We start from the raw sequence: 20,195 nt of genomic DNA, 5'->3' as shown, positions 1-20,195 counted from the left end.
TAACAGAGTATTGAGTGTTGATCCTTAAATTCTATTGGAATTTGCGTAGGAATTAGGTAATAAATTTGTTTACATTTGTATATACATAATTTACGCTTACACCCTTTTTGGGTGTTTGGCCGAACTCCTCCTCCTATTTGTGGTCGCGCGTCTTGATGTTGTTCCACAAATGGAGAGGCCGACAGTTTCAAGCCGACTCCGAGCGGTATATATTTTGTATGAGGAACTTTTTCATGGCAGAAATGCACACACTTTTTCTATCATTTTGCTTTTCATGCACGGAGATTCGAGCCCACCAAACTCTGGATTAGCTACAAAATTTTCAACCCGCCCTCTTAGCTGGATATTTGAGCAGCATTGTCTGCTTGCCATTTAAAGTACGGAAGTGCAGCTTGAAATTTCGCAAAGAATACAAAAAAAAAAAAAAATCTCTTTCAATTAACACCTTTCCGCCTGCCGCACCAACAACCACAGGAAGCGCTCCCTCGAGTTTTCGAAAGACTCAACTGACATTTGTCGTTTTCAACATTCATTTGCTCGTTTCGTATTCTATGCTGCATACATATGCATACATACATACGTACATACCTACACATTTAGAAAAAGTGACTGCAGTAAAAAGAATTCGTCACAAGTGGCAACAACTGCGGAAACAGTCAGCACAACTCGAATTTCTACATATCATAGAAGTTGGATCGTCTACAAATTTGCTGATTCCTTTTATTGCCTTCTAATTGAATATCTACACATGTATCCTTCGCCAAAGACGCACACATACACTAACGAATGCGCATACAAGCACATGCAGACTAGCTATGTCGCCACCCGAAGGTGTTGCAGCGGTGGCGTTCAGGAAGTAACCATCTCTCGCCCACACGCTTCAAGTCGTCGAGTGACTCTTATTCACTTCCGCCGAAATCAACACAAGTGCACCGCAAATTGGTAATTTGATGTGAAGTACATGTCGAACAAGCATCAGTGGCGATAGTAGCCAGTCAGCAGCCGCAACAAAAATAACAAAGATTTCCTCTTTGCGCCATTGCATGCATTTGGCGTTGCTGTTGTTGTGCGTTGTCTGTGAAAAAAGAACAAAAAAAAACTACTGTGGCTTGCCTGCATGGCGTGTGTGTAGCAACAATATGCATGTGTGCGTGTGTCAATGTGTATGTGCATGTATGAAGTATATATATATATATATGCGCCAGTGTGTGTGGCATAAAATTGCAGTTGGAATTGCAGATTGTCGCAGGCTACAATCGCACTGTCATTGCTTTTGGTTTCCATTTTGCAGTTGGTATTGCCGCTCCCACTGTGCGTATTGTTGCTGTTGTGGTAATTAGCGTTGAGGCAGCGAATGAATAACAGACACAGCAAACACAAAGTGACAGTATCCCCTTCAATGAGTGCTGCTCTGCCAGTAAGATGGCTGCCCAGCATTCTGCGGCGACATATATCCTTCAAACGGGATTGTCATTGCTGCCACGTTGTCGTTTGCCGGCGCTGGTGTTTTTGTTGCTGCTCGTGCTGCCTCAACTCTGTCCAACGCAATCGGCTAATTACTTTCCAGCTTGGCAATTTGTTGCTTTGCCCGAAAAACTAAATTGAATTCGGTTCGTTGACTGTCGAGTTGATTCACCCATACAGCGATCGGGTGCACATGCAACGCGTGTATGTGTTTGACCATTTGGTCAGTCACCGCTATTTTCATAGTTTTATTTCATGCTTCTTCTTCTGTCCTTCCTTCCGCCACACTCGCACTGCTTCTTATCTGTTGCCAGGCGACTTTTATTCGTTTCGCCATTTACACGAACTAAAGGACCAAAGTCCCACGGACGGTTGATGTTCTCATTATATTCGTCGTTGCCTCGGCGCATTGGCTGCTTATTGCGTCCGGTATCCGTTAGAACAGTTCGCAATCCAGCTTTGCTTGTCAAAGAGTGTGCATTTTTTGTTTGCTGATGACTTACCAATATAACCGAGTGCCTGTATAGATCGACTACTGGCATGCGAGCATAAATGAGTGTATGTTGAGTGCCATGGACTTGATGGCGCCATAAGGTGATGATTCCGTCTCCGTTGAGGATACTTGCAACGATGCTTGATTGCCAAGGAAATTGATTTGGAGGAACGGCGATGGAGTGAAGTTGTGTATTTTGGAAGCTTCTATTTTTCCTATGGCTGTTGACTCGCTTTTACATTTCTTAATTAGCATAATTTGCGAGTAAATAAATCCACGATAATGAGGCTCATAGGTCATCGTAGTCATGTATATGTGTATGTGTGAAGCGATTGCGTCCAGATTCGATTAGTGAATATAAAGTTTCCAAATAGAGCCCAAACTGTAAAATTAACGCAAAAGTGGAAAAAATGCCACAGAAAGATAAACATCTTTAAGGATAAAAATCATGTGTTGGTAAATTCGAAGTTAAATTTGGTGGTAAACTGCATTCGCAAAAAAGCAACTAATACCATTGTTGGTCATCCGCGTCTGCCATTCAACGATTTTATCGGCCCATTAAACTGTAGTTCGTAAAGGAGATAAAAGAAGCTGTTTTAAAGGAAGGCTTGGACTTGAAATAAGAAATTAACGCTTAAAAAAATCTGCGAATTTCAATTGGTGCTGGAAAATCTATTTTGGCCCTAATTGATGGCAAAGTTTTAAATATTATAACTGGAACTAAATCAAACCAAGCTTTCTCCATTTGTACTGACATACCTAAGGACTTTATGAACGCATTGAACTATGAAAGTGAAATATTTCGTGCAAAAGAGAGAAACTTAAAATTTGGACTTAGCCCCCTTCATTGCTAGATACGATTTTTCGTATTCTTATTGCATTTAGGCTATAAATGTAAATTGAAGACGTGGCAGATAAGAGGAGACGAAAAGTTAACTGTTTTAAAAAGAAAAAGTGACATACAAAATGATTTTTGGAAAAAGCTTGGACTTCGCGTAGACATGCCCAGAGTTGGCGGTCTCGGTTCCACAAATGACGGAAACACTACTCGTCGAGCTTTTACTAAAAAACTATTATTTTTTAAATAACTGATGTTGACAAAGATCTTACATTTCGTTTCGAAACACTTTTGGTTGGTTTATCCTGCTAGTTCAAAATTAATTCAAGTAAACTTTCAGTAAATTTATTTTGAAACAGCCTTTAAGCTAGAGCTTTATTTCTGGTTGACAATGACTTATGCACTCAAAACAAGAAAACATTGTGCTTTTAATTGGATCTTTTGATGAAGATGCTGAGATGAGATAATTTAAATTTACAAAACGAACTAGATTTAAATAACCAATAATATTTTCTATAATTAAAAAAAAATAAATGAATTTTCACGTTTGCATTAATTTTTGCAAAAGGGTTAATTTTAATTTATGGTCGTTAATGGGTTAAATTCCATTTTTTTTTTAAGATTTATTCTTACTAGTGAATTGCTGACTTGTTCTGGTTTGAATATCGCGATTTTCTATATGTAATTAATTTTGCGTCATTTGACCATTTTGCAGTGGGTTGGAAGTATCTCCTTAAATTCGTAATAGAAACAGAAATATAGAAACTCCATCTGGTATCGCTATTGATCGAACCAGTCTATGCGTGACTGTAAGCCAACCAGTTCAAGCTAACTTAACCTTACCTAATGACCTGTTGAGGGAGCCAATTTGTCTATACAAATAATTATAAATTTTTTAAAATATAAAAAAACTAGCAAACCCGGCCCGCTTCGCTGGGCACACTAAAATAGAATAGATATGGTTTAGAACAGAAAAGATATGGTTTTCATATTGATTATTTCTCTAATCTCATATTATTTATTTCTTTATTCAATACCACGTTTTGGTCTCTATCTCGAGACCCTAGTCACTGAGCGGCATGAAAAATACTATGAACTAAAGCATTCACCAACAGCTTCCATTTGATACCCATATTGTACATACACATCTGAAGGTGACCTGAGTCCACGTTTTGACCTATATCTCGAGACCCTAGTCACGGAGCGGCATGAAAAATACTATGAACTAAAGCATTCACCAACAGCTTCCATTTGATACCCATATTGTACATACACATCCGAAGGTTACCTGGGTCCACGTTTTGACCTATATCTCGAGACCCTAGTCACGGAGCGACATGAAAAATACTCTGAACTAAAGCATTCACCAACAGCTTCCATTTGATACCCATATTGTACATACACATCCGAAAGTTACCCGGACCACGTTTTGACCTATATCTCGAGACTCCAGTCACGGAGTGGCATGAAAAATACTCTGTACTAAAGCATTCACCAACAGCTTCCAATTGATATCCATATTGTACAAACACATTCTAGGGTCCACGTGTTGGTCTCTATCTCGAGGCCCTAGTCACGGAGCGGCATGAAAAATACTCTGTACTAAAGCATTCACCAACAGCTTCCATTTGATACCCATATTGTACATACGCATCCGAAGGTTACCCGGGTCCACGTTTTGACCTATATCTCGAGACCCTAGTCACGGAGCGGCATGAAAAATTCTCTGGACTAAAGCATTCACCAACAGCTTCCAATTGATATCCATATTGTACAAACACATTCTAGGGTCCACGTGTTGGTCTCTATCTCCAGGCACTAGTCACGGAGCGGCATGAAAAATACTCTGAACTAAAGCATTCACCAACAGCTTCCAGTTGATATCCATATTGTACAAACACATTTCAGGCTCCACGTTTTGGTCTCTATCTCGAGACCCTAGTCACGGAGCGGCATGAAAAATACTATGAACTAAAGCATTCACCAACAGCTTCCATTTGATACCCATATTGTACATACACATCCGAAGGTGACCTGAGTCCACGTTTTGACCTATATCTCGAGACCCTAGTCACGGAGCGGCATGAAAAATACTATGAACTAAAGCATTCACCAACAGCTTCCATTTGATACCCATATTGTACATACACATCTGAAGGTGACCTGAGTCCACGTTTTGACCTATATCTCGAGACCCTAGTCACGGAGCGACATGAAAAATACTCTGAACTAAAGCATTCACCAACAGCTTCCATTTGATATCCATATTGTACAAACACATTCTAGGGTCCACGTGTTGGTCTCTATCTCGAGGCCCTAGTCACGGAGCGGCATGAAAAATACTCTGTACTAAAGCATTCACCAACAGCTTCCATATGATACCCATATTGTACATACGCATCCGAAGGTTACCCGGGTCCACGTTTTGACCTATATCTCGAGACCCTAGTCACGGAGCGGCATGAAAAATTCTCTGGACTAAAGCATTCACCAACAGCTTCCAATTGATATCCATATTGTACAAACACATTCTAGGGTCCACGTGTTGGTCTCTATCTCCAGGCACTAGTCACGGAGCGGCATGAAAAATACTCTGAACTAAAGCATTCACCAACAGCTTCCAGTTGATATCCATATTGTACAAACACATTTCAGGCTCCACGTTTTGGTCTCTATCTCGAGACCCTAGTCACGGAGCGGCATGAAAAATACTATGAACTAAAGCATTCACCAACAGCTTCCATTTGATACCCATATTGTACATACACATCCGAAGGTGACCTGAGTCCACGTTTTGACCTATATCTCGAGACCCTAGTCACGGAGCGGCATGAAAAATACTATGAACTAAAGCATTCACCAACAGCTTCCATTTGATACCCATATTGTACATACACATCTGAAGGTGACCTGAGTCCACGTTTTGACCTATATCTCGAGACCCTAGTCACGGAGCGACATGAAAAATACTCTGAACTAAAGCATTCACCAACAGCTTCCATTTGATACCCATATTGTACATACACATCCGAAAGTTACCCGGACCATGTTTTGACCTATATCTCGAGACTCCAGTCACGGAGTGGCATGAAAAATACTCTGTACTAAAGCATTCACCAACAGCTTCCAATTGATATCCATATTGTACAAACACATTCTAGGGTCCACGTGTTGGTCTCTATCTCGAGGCCCTAGTCACGGAGCGGCATGAAAAATACTCTGTACTAAAGCATTCACCAACAGCTTCCATATGATACCCATATTGTACATACGCATCCGAAGGTTACCCGGGTCCACGTTTTGACCTATATCTCGAGACCCTAGTCACGGAGCGGCATGAAAAATTCTCTGGACTAAAGCATTCACCAACAGCTTCCAATTGATATCCATATTGTACAAACACATTCTAGGGTCCACGTGTTGGTCTCTATCTCCAGGCACTAGTCACGGAGCGGCATGAAAAATACTCTGAACTAAAGCATTCACCAACAGCTTCCAGTTGATATCCATATTGTACAAACACATTTCAGGCTCCACGTTTTGGTCTCTATCTCGAGACCCTAGTCACGGAGCGGCATGAAAAATACTCTGAACTAAAGCATTCACCAACGGCTTCCATTTGATACTCATATTGTACATACACATCCGAAGGTTACCCGGTCCACGTTTTGACCTATATCTCGAGACTCCAGTCACGGAGTGGCATGAAAAATACTCTGTACTAAAGCATTCACCAACAGCTTCCAATTGATATCCATATTGTACAAACACATTCTAGGGTCCACGCGTTGGTCTCTATCTCGAGGCCCTAGTAACGGAGCGGCATGAAAAATACTCTGTACTAAAGCATTCACCAACAGCTTCCATTTGATACCCATATTGTACATACGCATCCGAAGGTTACCTGGGTCCACGTTTTGACCTATATCTCGAGACCTCAGTCACGGAGCGGCATGAAAAATACTCTGAACTGAAACATTCACCAACAGCTTCCAATTGATATCCATATTGTACAAACACATTTTAGGCTCCACGTTTTGGTCTCTATCTCGAGACCCTAGTCACGGAGCGGCATGAAAAATACTCTGTACTAAAGCATTCACCAACAGCTTCCAATTGATATCCATATTGTACAAACACATTCTAGGCTCCACGTTTTGGTCTCTATCTCGAGACCCTAGTCACGGAGCGGCATGAAAAATACTCTGTACTAAAGCATTCACCAACAGCTTCCAATTGATATCCATATTGTACAAACACATTCTAGGGTCCACGTGTTGGTCTCTATCTCGAGGCCCTAGTCACGGAGCGGCATGAAAAATTCTCTGTACTAAAGGATTCACCAACAGCTTCCATTTGATACCCATATTGTACATACACATCTGAAGGCTACCCGGGTCCACGTTTTGACCTATATCTCGAGCCCTATCCACCAATAGGCATCCAAACTATACGTAAACCATCTTCAATACCTACTTAACAATGTGTGTAAGTTTGGTTTAATTCGGTGCAAAGACATGGCCGGTTAGCGAACACACACAAAAAGTTGACTTTATTTTATATATAAGATTATGTATTTTTATATTTTCTAAACTTTTTTATTTAACTAATCTTTAAATAAATAAGAACTTTCCCCTTCAATACAAATCTTCTGTATACAAGACCGTATTAACCTTTTTCGCCTCAGTGCTTTAGAAAATAAGGAAGTCGAGTTTGAGGTGCACTCTGTTTTACACACATACGATTTACTTGTGTGCATGTATACGTATAAGGAAATTACATTCGCTGGACGCTAACCTACCTACCGGCTCTTTACGCAAATATTGATAGGCTATGACGAAAACCGTTCAATATTTTATAGAAACTTCTAGTGCTAATATATGTTTCAAATTAATTAATTAAGAAATAATTGACATCACCAAACTAAATGCTCGACCACTTGACCCATAGACTTATTTACATCAGCAACATTTGAAAACTCTACCTTCATTTATTAACTAAATTTTATTACAAAGCCCGGTAATTAGGGCTGCGAGATTAACAGCTTACCCGAAATTTCAGGTAATCATAATTCCAGTTACTCAATCAAACAATTAATTTTAAATTTTAATTAATCAGGTAGTAAATTATATTATACCAAGAATTTTCAACACTAGTGTAAAATTGGTTCTGCTACATGAATTTGAGACCCGGCTCATCACTGAGCACACAAGCAGATGCCTTCAAACGTTTCTTAACAAATGCTTTGGGATTCTATGCCGCACTTTTTGATGTTCCTTCGTGCACTGATAGCTGCCCAATTAATCTTGAAATTCAAAAGCAAAAATGAAAATGGACTTAAATTAAAAGATTTATTAGATTTATATGATGGGGCAGGATCAGAGAAATTCAGCGAAGCGAGAGCATACTTTAGAAAAACTTTTTAAATTCTGTCTATAGAGAATTTGTTATATAAAAATATATATTGGACATAAATGGTGCTTATACCCTTTTTGGGTCTCTGGCCGAGTACCTCCTCCTATTTGTGATGTGCGTCTTATTGTTTACCCGCAAATGGAGAAACCTACAGTTTTAAGCCGACTCTGAGCGCAAATATTTTTTATAAGAATCTTTTTCAGAGCAGCGAGTCAGAAATACACTCGGAGGTTTGCTATTGCCTGCCGAGTGGCGACCGCTATTAGAAAATACTTTTCCTTCATTTTGGTGTTTCACGCAGATTTGACCTACGTTCTCTGAATGGTAGTCACGCACCAATCATTCGACTATGGCGATCGCCTTTAGTTCTTCATAAAAAAGTCAAGGAATCGGTAGGTAGGTGGGTGACTTGGTTAAAGTACCAGTCTGGCACTCCCTAAGTGGCACTGAAGCGCCGTTTTGATGTCATTATGAGACCTCTAATGGTCAAATATTGGTAGTCGAAAAAGTCTTTTCGTATTTTGTCAATAGATGTCGTTGGAGTCATCTATATCCAATCACATTGTGTCATATCATATGGTGTTAGAAAGGTGACATTTTAAGCTTCATTTAACCAAAAAAAAATTAAATTCGGAAAAGTTGAAAAAAAGTTATAGCTGTTCAAAAATGAGTGAAACTAGTGAAGAAATTCGCTATATTTTGAAATTTTTGTATAAAAAGGGAAGAATGCCACGCAAGCCACCAATGAAATTTGTGAAGTTTACGGAGACGATGCTGTATCAGTTCGTGTAGCACAACAATGGTTCGCTCGCTTCCGTTCTGGAAATTTCGATGTGAAAGATGCACCTCGCTCCGGTGTACCTATCGTTGAAAAAGTCGATGAAATAATGGAAAAGATTGACCAGGACCGTCACATAAGCTGCCATGACATCGCCAAGGCACTAAGCATTCATCATCAAATGGTTTTGAACCTTTTAAAAAAGGCTGGTTACAAAAAGAAGCTCGATGTTTGGGTACCACATGAATTGTCTGTGAAAAATTTAATGGACCGAATTAACATCTGCGATTATTTGCTGAAACGAAATGAAATCAAACCATTTCTGAAGCGAATGGTAACAGGAGACGCAAAGTGGATCAAATACGACAATAATGTGCGAAAAAAATCATGGTGCAAGGGTGATGAAGCTCAACTAATGGTCGCAAAGCCAGGATTAACGCCTCGAAGGTTATGCTGTGTGTTTGGTGGGATTGGAAAGGAATCATCCACTATGAGCTGCTCCAGCCTGCTCGAACGATTGATTCTACACTTTACTGTCAACAATTGATGAGATTGAAGCAAGAAATCGAAAAAAAACGGTCTTCCATCAGAACAACGCTATGCCACACACATCTTTGATGACTCGGCAAAAACTGCGAGAGCTTGGCTGGGAAGTTTTGATGCTTCCACCATATAGCCCTGACCTTGCACCATCGGACTACCATTTGTTTCGGTCAATGCAGAACTCCCTTAATGGAGTAAAGTTGGCTTTGAAAATTACTCGTCGCAGTTTTTCGCCGAGAAACCACAAAAGTTTTACACTGTTGGAATAATGTCTCTAGAAGAAAAATGGCAAAAGGTGGTCGACCAAAATGGTACATATTTGGTTTAACCCTCGAGAACACGCGCTATGAGCATTTTGCTCAAGCATTTTTTCATTTCGCGAAATTTTTATGTTCTATGTGATTCTGGCACTAATTGTGGTGAGTACCTTCGCTAGTAGTTGTGCATCGTACTTTGACGAGCATTTCTTTCGATTAGTGCACGATCGGACGTGTAGGCAGACGGTTGATTTTTAAGAGCGGCATTTTGCTCATTGCGCGAGAAACAATGTAAGTATTTCTTGATTTATCTTTTTTGTTGAAAATCTCGGGTTGTGAAAAGGGTTGCTGCCCCAATTTTGAATAGTGGCAGAAACATTACCATGGATAATTATTTTACTTCAATACCTTTAGCAGATGAACTATACAAACAATATAGAAACGACCATTGTGGGTACAATAAGAAAAAATAAAAAGGAAATCAATTTATGACTGCATTTGCCGAAAACAAGGTTCTTGTCTCTTACGTTCCAGTGAAAAAATAGAAAAAAGTTGTACTTATGCTATCATCACTTCATGCCGATGGCCAACACCTACAACCGGGCTTTTGCGAGCTTTGCCCCAGGAGTAAAAACAGATGTTCGAAAAAAGGCTGCACTTTATGTGGAAAATTACTTCGCACGGAACACGTTAAGTATATGTGCCCATCTTGCTTCGAAAGCAACGTAAATGTCAATTTTACCGAAGACTGATTCTTGTCTTTTATTTATTTATTTTGTTACAAGGAGTTTTTTTTGTTAATATACTAAAGTATGAATGTAAAATTTTTGGTTATGTCTTGATTGAATGAATTTATATAATTTTACAGTGTGGATTTCTTAAATAAACACATAATTGCAAAAAAAATGACTTGGTATTATAACTATGTTAAAAAGGAAATGTTTAAAAATCATAATCCATTAAAAAGTTACATTCTTACATGAAGTGAGAGTCCGTGCTCATGCGCGAGAATCCGTGCTATCTTACGAGGCGCGTGTTCTCGAGGGTTAATAAAGTTCATTATAAATATAAAAAAAAATGAGTTGAAGTTTGATTAGAAATACGACTACCCAATATTTGCAGCCGGCCAGAGCTGTTGATGTAGTGGAGAACATTTTTGAGTTTAGGTTGACGCACTGCCCCAGGCTGCCGAAAAAAGGAGCACCCAGTGATTATAGTAGTCTAGCGGCCAAACGTGGGCATATACAGAGAAAGTGCTCAACAGTCTCCTTCTTTGAACGGTCCCCACAGCTTCTGCAAAGGAGGTTAAATATAAAACCAAGCTTTTCTGCATGTATGCCGACCGTCCAGTAACCGGTAAACACTGCTACGAGTTTAGAAATTGAATGTCTCCAGGACTATCTGCGTCCAGCGTCTATTGCATTTATTGTATTGTATTGGGGACATAGGGTTTTCGACATAGCACGAGAAGAAATGGAGCTCCACCTTTTCTGCACTTTCCTGAGAAATAAGTTTTGCAATTCCCTTTTATTCACATTCAGGGCTATGCCTGGTGACCGGGTAAGATACCTCAGATACCAATTCAGTTGACTTCTTCCTATTAAGCGCATCAGCAATTTCATTTCCCTCTATGTTTCTCTGTTCTAGAACTCAGATCAGAGAAATGTTACCTGCACACCTAAGAGATTCAAGGGGGAAATTATTTGAATAAGCGAATTCTTGATTAATCAAATGAATAATCGAACTCTTGATTAATCAAATTTTTGAACAAAATTAACTGTCCCGCAATTCCGATAGCCTACCACAGTAAAATTCTCTTTTATTTTATAATTTTTCAGCTATGTTTTTCATATTTATTTTTTAAATTATTTAAGTGAAAAATTCATGTGGGAAAAGGAAGCAAATTGAACAGTTTTTGTATTAATATTTTTAAAATTATTCAAGTACTGCCCGTTTTAAGTAATCAAAAGTTTGGTTAATCGAAAAACTAATTAACTGAGCTACTGATTACTCAGCCCTACTCGCTACACTTAATTTTCTACATAAACGCATTCTTCCATTCTTCCACTTTATTTATTAATTTCGTGTGAATATTTCACAAGCCAAATAAAAAAAAATTACTTTCATATTTATGCTCATGCCCATCTCCCTCATTTCATACACCGCTTCGACCCCAACTAAATGTTGTCGCCGCTGAGAATTTAGTGTCGTCCCGAGAATTATTTATTATCTTCGACTATGACGACGACAAGTGTTCCCCGGTGGGCTTTTGGCCAACTGGCTATGCCAAGCATCCTGTGCAGACATTCGTCCGACCGCTCCACCAACCGGGCCGGTCGTCCCAGCTGGTATTACGCATCAGCAACCCGTTCATACCAGTAAAATGCATACTTTATACTTCCAAAATAAATTTCTTTCCTACATTTCCGGCTGTCATAATTTTCCTTTTTCACATACATAACTTCATCAGAGCGTAATAAATCGATATAAATTTCTTGTGCTTTGGCATTTTCTTATTCCAGCTCAATGTCTGCGCACTTGATGCTATGCAGCGGTGCAGAGGGGTAGGCGAGGTAGTCATTCCAGTTTCGGGTTTGTCATTTAGTATGTCACAGCAACACATATCTGAGCACTCGCACACACACACTCATACCACACACACACATACATAAGTATGTATTTGCTTATTCAACCACAAATACCTGAATGTATTTGTTTTATCTTTTTAGAAAGTGCCAGAGCGTCTTTATACGTACGAATTTTCCAATTGATAAATTATTTTATATCAAAAGCATAAATTTTCGCGTTTTGCCATTTTATTTGGTAATTTTGTTCAGAATGTGGGAGAGATGGCAATGGGAAACCGACATTCCGGTCTCAAATTATGGTAGATCTCTGTAAAAACTTGATGAGCAGCATCCTTTCGCACACAAACAGACGTCTGCATCTGTATATATGTCCATATATATGTATGTAGGTAGCGTAAAAACGTATATATTAATTTATCAATCCCGTCGATTGTTCAGCAAGTGCTCGACCTCTTGTCCATTGATGAAAAGTGCCAGTGTTGGAATTCAGTTCATACGCACCCTGTAGGAAAATCTGCTGACTATGCATCGGTGATGCTCCGGTAAATTCGTACACTCATCAATAATGCGCATTTCCCTTTTTAATATATTTCGCCTTCAAGTGGTGCATATTTATTTTCGACGCACGAAAAGGATTCACTTACGCTTGACGCTTTTTTTTTGATGATTCTGAAAAATACACTTGCATATGCGTTATTTGCATAGACTAAATTGTGGATTTGACCCATAAACAGTTTTAGTGCAGATGGCGAAAATAAAATTACACGTAAAATAGTACGAAGATTTACTAGCCAATAAATCTTAGAGTTTGCCTTCTGATCGAAACCGGGCCGATCATTTTTGATAATAACTACGTCGGTCGTTGCTACGATTGTGGAAGGGCCCGTAATAAAAGCACCCGTAAAGTTTGTAACGCTTGCAATAAACGCATTTGTCCTGATCATTCCAAGACTGTATGTTTGTCATGTTTCGAAAACAATTAAAACATCTCAATTATGTTCTGGTTATTTTATATATATTGTATTTTATACTTTTGTGAAGTATCTTAATTTTTTGTAAAAAAATGAAGTTTTGGTTTTTATTTATTTTATGTAAGAACAGAAAGTTTATTTATTTTATTTTTTATTAATATTAATAAATTAAACAATAACAAGAATATTTAAAACAAAAGCAATGGATGAATTAAATACTTACCTTTTGTTTTTTTAATTTTAAAACGGATTACATATGTAGACCGCGCGACAAATTACGTCAGTTTCAGGGGCGCAACTACGGTAGGGTTAAACTGTTTTCTAGCCTTTGCGTTCTTCCAATGATCGATAGTAAGGAGCTTTGCCGCACTGTAGTTTTAGGTATAATTCTTAGAATAGCAAAAAATTATTTTATAATTTTTTTTTGTTTTTTTTTTATACGCAATCGAATTCTATTTTAAAAATGTATGCTTTTACAATTTCACTGAAACTCGAAACTCACTTAATCATTTCAAATGGAACCGCATCGCCTTCCGCTCCTGCTTCCAGCCACAACCTTTGTACTCTAACCGCCAATATCGTTACCGGCGAGGAAGCTCGAAATTCGAAAAATCGTACTGATTAGTTTCAAGTCAGAATTTGTTTATACCTGTTTGACTTTTCCTACAGAGTAGGTACCGGCCTTTGCTTACATATGCGTGCATTCATACCTATACGGCCATACTTTAACTGTTGTTTACATTTTATCATCTCCATGGCTCTCATCTTTATTTGAGGGCCGCAACATAAAAAAGGCAACAAATGTATAATGAAAAAAAGCATAACTTTCCTCTGCCACGCTTTGCACGCTATGACTGACGTCTGCCTTCTGCAGCTTCTTTAGAATTTTCCACTTGAACGAAATTTACTTGTCTCTATGCCGTCGCGCACATCCTGCCCATTCACCTACATTTATATACTTACATACTTGTATGTATGTAAATGTTTTGATGGTTAATTTTTTCAATCTTCAAAAATCAATCATTTTTCGTTTGTGTTTGTGTTTACCTCCCTGGTCCTGCCTTTGTTTCGTTTTACCTTCGATAGCTTCGATTTGTGCAACGAAATTGAGCGCTCGATCCTACCCAGCATTAATCTTTGTATCTACATTGTGGCGTTTCACCACGTGGCTCTTTTTGTTTATTTTCATATGCTTTAAATCTACATTTCGAACTGAATTTAAGATTAAAGCTGCCACTTGGCCACTTGTTCCCACTGCCGTTGTTCCTCTTCTTTCCTTCAGACTTGGAAACTTGTGTCTGCTTTTCTGTTTGCTCAAAATTCATATTTCTACTTTCCTTCTGACACGAGTTCGATATCATTTCATCATTTTATGCTTTTTCATTTTCATATTCATATATCTTCTCGCATACATACGTACTTATGTACATAGATACATGTGTGCATTTGTATTGCCATTTGCCTGGCAGCAATATCGTCTATAACCGTTATGATGTCCATCTAGTTGCAGTCCCTTGGCATCTATGGCAACCATTCGTCTTTCAATCGAAGTCCGTTTGGCCATGCGTGCGAATTGTTTCGTAATTTTTTGTTTGTTTATTGCTTCCTAGTAGTAAATTTGAGTATCACTAAACGAGCGCAGAATTCGCTCATTGTGGGATCTCACTAGTCCTCAATTCTAGTAAGGGAGTTCCTAAGTTAAAGGATCTGTAAATTTTTAAAAGTATAAGACGAACTATATTCGCAAGAGCTCACTTTCGAAACCTCGGGCATGAAACATCACTTGAGAGAAAAACATTTTTCTAATGGCGGTCCCTGTTAGGCACACAATGCATACCTCCGCGTATATTTCATACTCGCTACTCTGAAAAAGCGCCTAATAAAAATCATCTGTCACTCGGAGTCGGCATAAAAGTTGCCTCCTTTTGTGGAAAACATCAAGACGCGCACCACAAATATGAGGAGGATTTTGGGTAAACACCCATAAAAGCTGTCGGTGTGTCTTAACGTGCATCTCTATTCGGCGGATACATTTTTTTGGTAGACATTTTTTCACCAATCCTTAGACATTGGAACAATCTCACTTAGGTGGACAAAATTTGACTGGCATTAAGTGCCCGCCCAAGGAAGGTTTCACTATCCATATATGTAAGAAGAATAAAGATGAATATAAAAATTTCAGGCTGGCTCATAATGGAATCCAACCTGACTCGAATCACCCACGGAATAAATAGTTTGTGCTGGTCTGAGACACCCGCTCAAGGGTTCCTATTCAGTAGCTCACCGGCGAAAATTAGCTAACGGGGCAGGTAAAAGGACAACGGTACAATTATCGTCTACTCCACTGGTTCACAGATGTAAATCGTAGTTACTATAAGCTATAAAAATCAAAAATTTGGGCTATCATATACACGGGTACTCGTAAATAACTACTGCATCTGGGTGTTGAAAATACATCTGGCTTAGAAAAGGCAGTCAGTATATGAAAATTAGGCTACATTGAAGGTAACCGTAATAGAGTCCGTAGTACAAAAATCTTACCCAGCTGAACAATTCTCAAGTTGCAAAGCTCTGTTAAAAATAGCGATTAATTCGTGAAAATATTGCCTGCTTTTTGCAAATCCGCTTGTTCTTCGGTTTGTGGTAACTCGATGAACTCTTCGATCCCCCACTTTACTGTAGAAGGTTCTATAGGCGTTCAATTTGATGATCTAACTTCCTTCTTATATTTCGTCTACAGTTCACGTAGGCAGCCCAAACCGCTTCCAACTGCGTTTTAAGAGCTTCTGTTAAGAAGTTTTCTTAAAGTTTTTCGGAGTTTTGAAAGATTGGCGTTCCATCAAACAACAGCATTAACCTCTATTCTCCGAAGTTCCGGGCATACAGGGTTTGATTGAAAAGTAATGAGCCTTCCCGCGTGGAGCGTCTGCCAAGCGATCAACCGAATCGGCTGTGAGGGAAAATGATCATCGGACCTTCCCCTTCCACTAGAAACCGGTCCGAGTTCGCTGGCAACAGCGGTGCAGTCAACATCGCTCCGCGCGTGAAAGCTGTTTTAAAGCGTATTACGATTTTGCAGTGGCGAGAATGCAGCGATCGTTAAAGCAAGGTTACTCGATCAAATTTTGCGTAAAGCTAAACAAAACGAGTACCGAAGCCAATGGGCTACTCAAGGAGGCTTACGGGGACCAATCTCTGTCCAGTGCCCAGGTAAAACGGTGGCACAAGTCGTTCAAGGAAGGCCGGGAGGACGTCGAGGACGAACAGCGCTCTGGAAGCTCTGAACTCTCGAGACATCGTCCACAAGGAGTTTGTACCTCCAGGAAGCACTGTAAATGCGGTATTTTAGAAAGAAGTGCTCCTTCGGCTGAAAAACCGCGTCGCCCCGGTTTGGCCCGACCTCGTCAACAATTGGACCCTTTATCACAATGCGCCGGCGCACACCACCTTCCTTTACACCTCTGGATTGGCCAAGATGGGGGTTCCGGTGCTTCCCCACCCTCCCTACAGCGCCTGAAAAGAAAGCTGAAGGGGAGGCGTTTCGACTCCATCGAGGCGATCCACAAAACTGTGACAGCCGAATTGAAGCCGATTCCGGCGGATGAGTTTAAAAAATGTTTCCTGCAGTGGAAGGACCGCTACCAGCGGTGCAATGACTGCTTAAAAAAAGTAAGGCTCATTACTTTTCAATCAAACTCTGTTCCTTATCATAATACTCGATTAAAATTCGCCCCACTCTATTTGTGGCGTCTTCAATCGCAGTTATTGTCCGGATCGGTGAGGAAACGGTGTTTGGGAACGGTGAGGGTTTCCTCTTTAGTAAGATTAGCATATCGTGCCCAATCTGCTTTTCGAGGATTCCGGCTTGCTGATATCGATGTCAACGATGGTCCGACATGGAATAATTATTTGTTTATATATATTTACATTGATATCACCTGATGTTTTATAGTTCGATAATGTCATAGCAATCACTTTCTCCTTTTTGCTGCCTGCGAAAAGCGGGCTGGTGCCAACGCCCTCTATAACCAAGCGATATCACATAATGAAATCCATGAGTTTATGATCCTGAAGTTACATTTCGTGCTACCCCAGAATGTGTTCTGCCAAATTGCGTCGCAAAATACCTAATCCCATGGATTCTGCGTGTCTTCCAACTTTCATAAACTCTCGCGTAGGGGGAGAGAGAATGGAGTCGGACGGGAAATAGGCCAAGACAACGACTGTCGCTACCTACAAAATGCAGTGGAGCGCTTTTGACATAATAATAGGCGCACGCGGACATACTTCTCTGTCTCTCTATAAAGGATAGGCCCCCATTTAATATATCCAAAGCCCAGTATTTGTCCTGTAGCACTTACGGTTCGTGTATTAATCTTGTTTAAAAAATACAAACTAACTCGTTGTTAACTAGTGTGCGACTAGTCTTAAAATGCCACTATACAAACACTTACTATAGGGTCACAATCGAATGACTAACCGACCGAACGAACAAATGTTCGTTGGTCAAACATATCAACTTGACCACATTTCTCCTCTCTTCCTTTTTTATGTTGTCTTAGTTTATTGATGCCCTGTCGAAATGCCTTCTCTCCGTCTTCGCTGCTCCGTCGTTTTGGCGTTCATGCATCATAATCGCTGAGCATATAAATTTTAAATCCACCTCCTCGATTGTGGTGCGATAGCTTCAAGAAAGGACGGATGTTTGCTACAAAAGGGATGCGATAATATTTCCTTTTGCCATGCATAGCCATTTAACAGCACGTTTATGTGTGCGAGAGTGTGTTGTTTGTGTAAACATGTAAATTGCGGCATTTCTGCACAAATCAATAAAGCGTAGCAAAATAAATTACCGACCATTCCTTTCACCTCCCACCCATCTCTGCACCACTTAGCATGCCGTTTATGCTGCGTTTGTTGTGTTGGCCTCTCTCTTTCTCTCTCTCCCTTAGTCTTACTCTGGTTGTAGCGATAAATGACGGCTCATTAATTTATTCTAATGCGTGCGGATTTTTTAATTTGTCTATTTAGAGTGGATTTCTATGTTGCCGTTTAATTTATTTTACTCGTATTTATTTATTTCAAAACTTTTTCTACACAAAAAATGCATTAAAAATAAAGTCTCTTAGTGAATATATATTTACGAACTTTAAGAAATAATCTATACTAGCAGTTTTGGTTAAAAAAATTAAATTTATCAGAAATCTTTAAAAAGCTGAAAAATATTTCATGTATTGTATATGATTTTTGTACGCTAATGAGTACATCCCTCATCATTAGCGATGGAATATAAATTTTCTAATTAAAAAATTAAAGTTTGTGAAATTTCTCTGATTAGAAGGAGGCCTGAATCAACTCGAACAAAAATTAGATTACACTACTACAAACAAAACTACATACGAAGTGTTGCTATAAAATAATGAGTGTGGCTATAAATAGGAGACAGGTACTTGGCACCTTTTCTCAATCCAGTGTTCGATACATCGATGCATGCCATCTTTGGTCAGCTACTTCAGCTATTACACAGCTTTAATGAACTCTAACGTTTCGTACAAAAACAGAAACAACAGATGTAAGTGAAGCGCCGCAAGGTTTGCCGAGTTAAGCGAATGCTTTGCCACCGCGACGCTGTACTTGACTAGAGAAAAGAGATCTAGACGGGGGAACTACCTCAGGCCATGCCCAAAAGACACCTCAGAGAACCTCAAGCACATAGCCGTCAGACCCGGGAATTAGCAAAGAAAGTCCCTTTCGCTGCAGGATCCCCACAGCTTCTGCAATGGGGGTGGTACGAAAGTCTCAGCTTTTCCTCACGAGTTCCGTTCACCCAAAGGCTGGTGAACACTGCTCTGAGCTTAGAAATTGAATGGCGGGAGATCTCTAGCATTTTAAGCATCTTGCTTCTGCCGTATTAAGACCAGAGTGATTTTGAGACAGCACACGATAAGATAGAACACCGTCTGCCTTGCGCTTTTTTAAGAAAAAAATTGTGAAGTTTCCCTTTAACAACAGTTAAGGGGACACCAAAGACTGAGATCCGGACAACTGAAACCGGTTTTATCGACCCTTTCTTGGTAAGCTCACCGGCAATTTCATTTTTCTCTATACTTCTATGCCTTAAAACCCAGATAAGAGAAGTGTTTCCTGCATCTCCTCCTTACAGGATTTGACCAGAAGATAGCTGCAACACTGTGACAAGAGGGCCTTGATCGCAGCTAGACTACCGGAAAAGATATCTATGTCTCCCTCCTAACAGTGATTTCTAAGCATTTCGGGTGGCTGCAAAGTCGCGAAGATCTCTGCTTGAAAAACGCTACTAATCGGCAGTTTAAAAAAGACTGCAATAGTAGCTGATTTAGAGAAAATCCGCGCTCCAACTTCAGATTCCATCTCGCAGGCGTCGGTGAAAACGGTCTTATTTCCGTGCAAACTCCCCCCTCCTTACAATCCAGCCTACTTGGAAATATAGTTCCTCAAAACCCCTTTTGCGGATGCGGAGATCTGTACGAAGTACAGAGAAGCAGGGAGAAATCTGCCTCAAAATGCTACCATGTCCTACAGTAGTTTGCCTCCAGAGGATAACCTCCTTCAACATAACAGCGCTCAGAGCAACAATGGATTGAACTTGAAGATCAGCGCGAAGTAAGAGCAGAATGCCCTGGGGCATATTCTACACGCCCCTGTGATGTCAATACATGCAATTCTCTGCACTCTCTCTAATTTAGTAGTGTTATCGCCTTTTCGAAAAGCTACCCACCAAACTAGGCAGCCCAATGTCTAAATTTGCAGGTCCACTTAGGTCTTTTCTGCTGAAGTTAAGGATTGCCTCTACCTTTATATGTTCAGGA

This window comes from Anastrepha ludens, chromosome 2 (genome assembly GCF_028408465.1).
Source record: "Anastrepha ludens isolate Willacy chromosome 2, idAnaLude1.1, whole genome shotgun sequence".
In the NCBI taxonomy this organism is placed as follows: domain Eukaryota; kingdom Metazoa; phylum Arthropoda; class Insecta; order Diptera; family Tephritidae; genus Anastrepha; species Anastrepha ludens.
Note: the sequence above shows the minus strand (reverse complement) of the source record.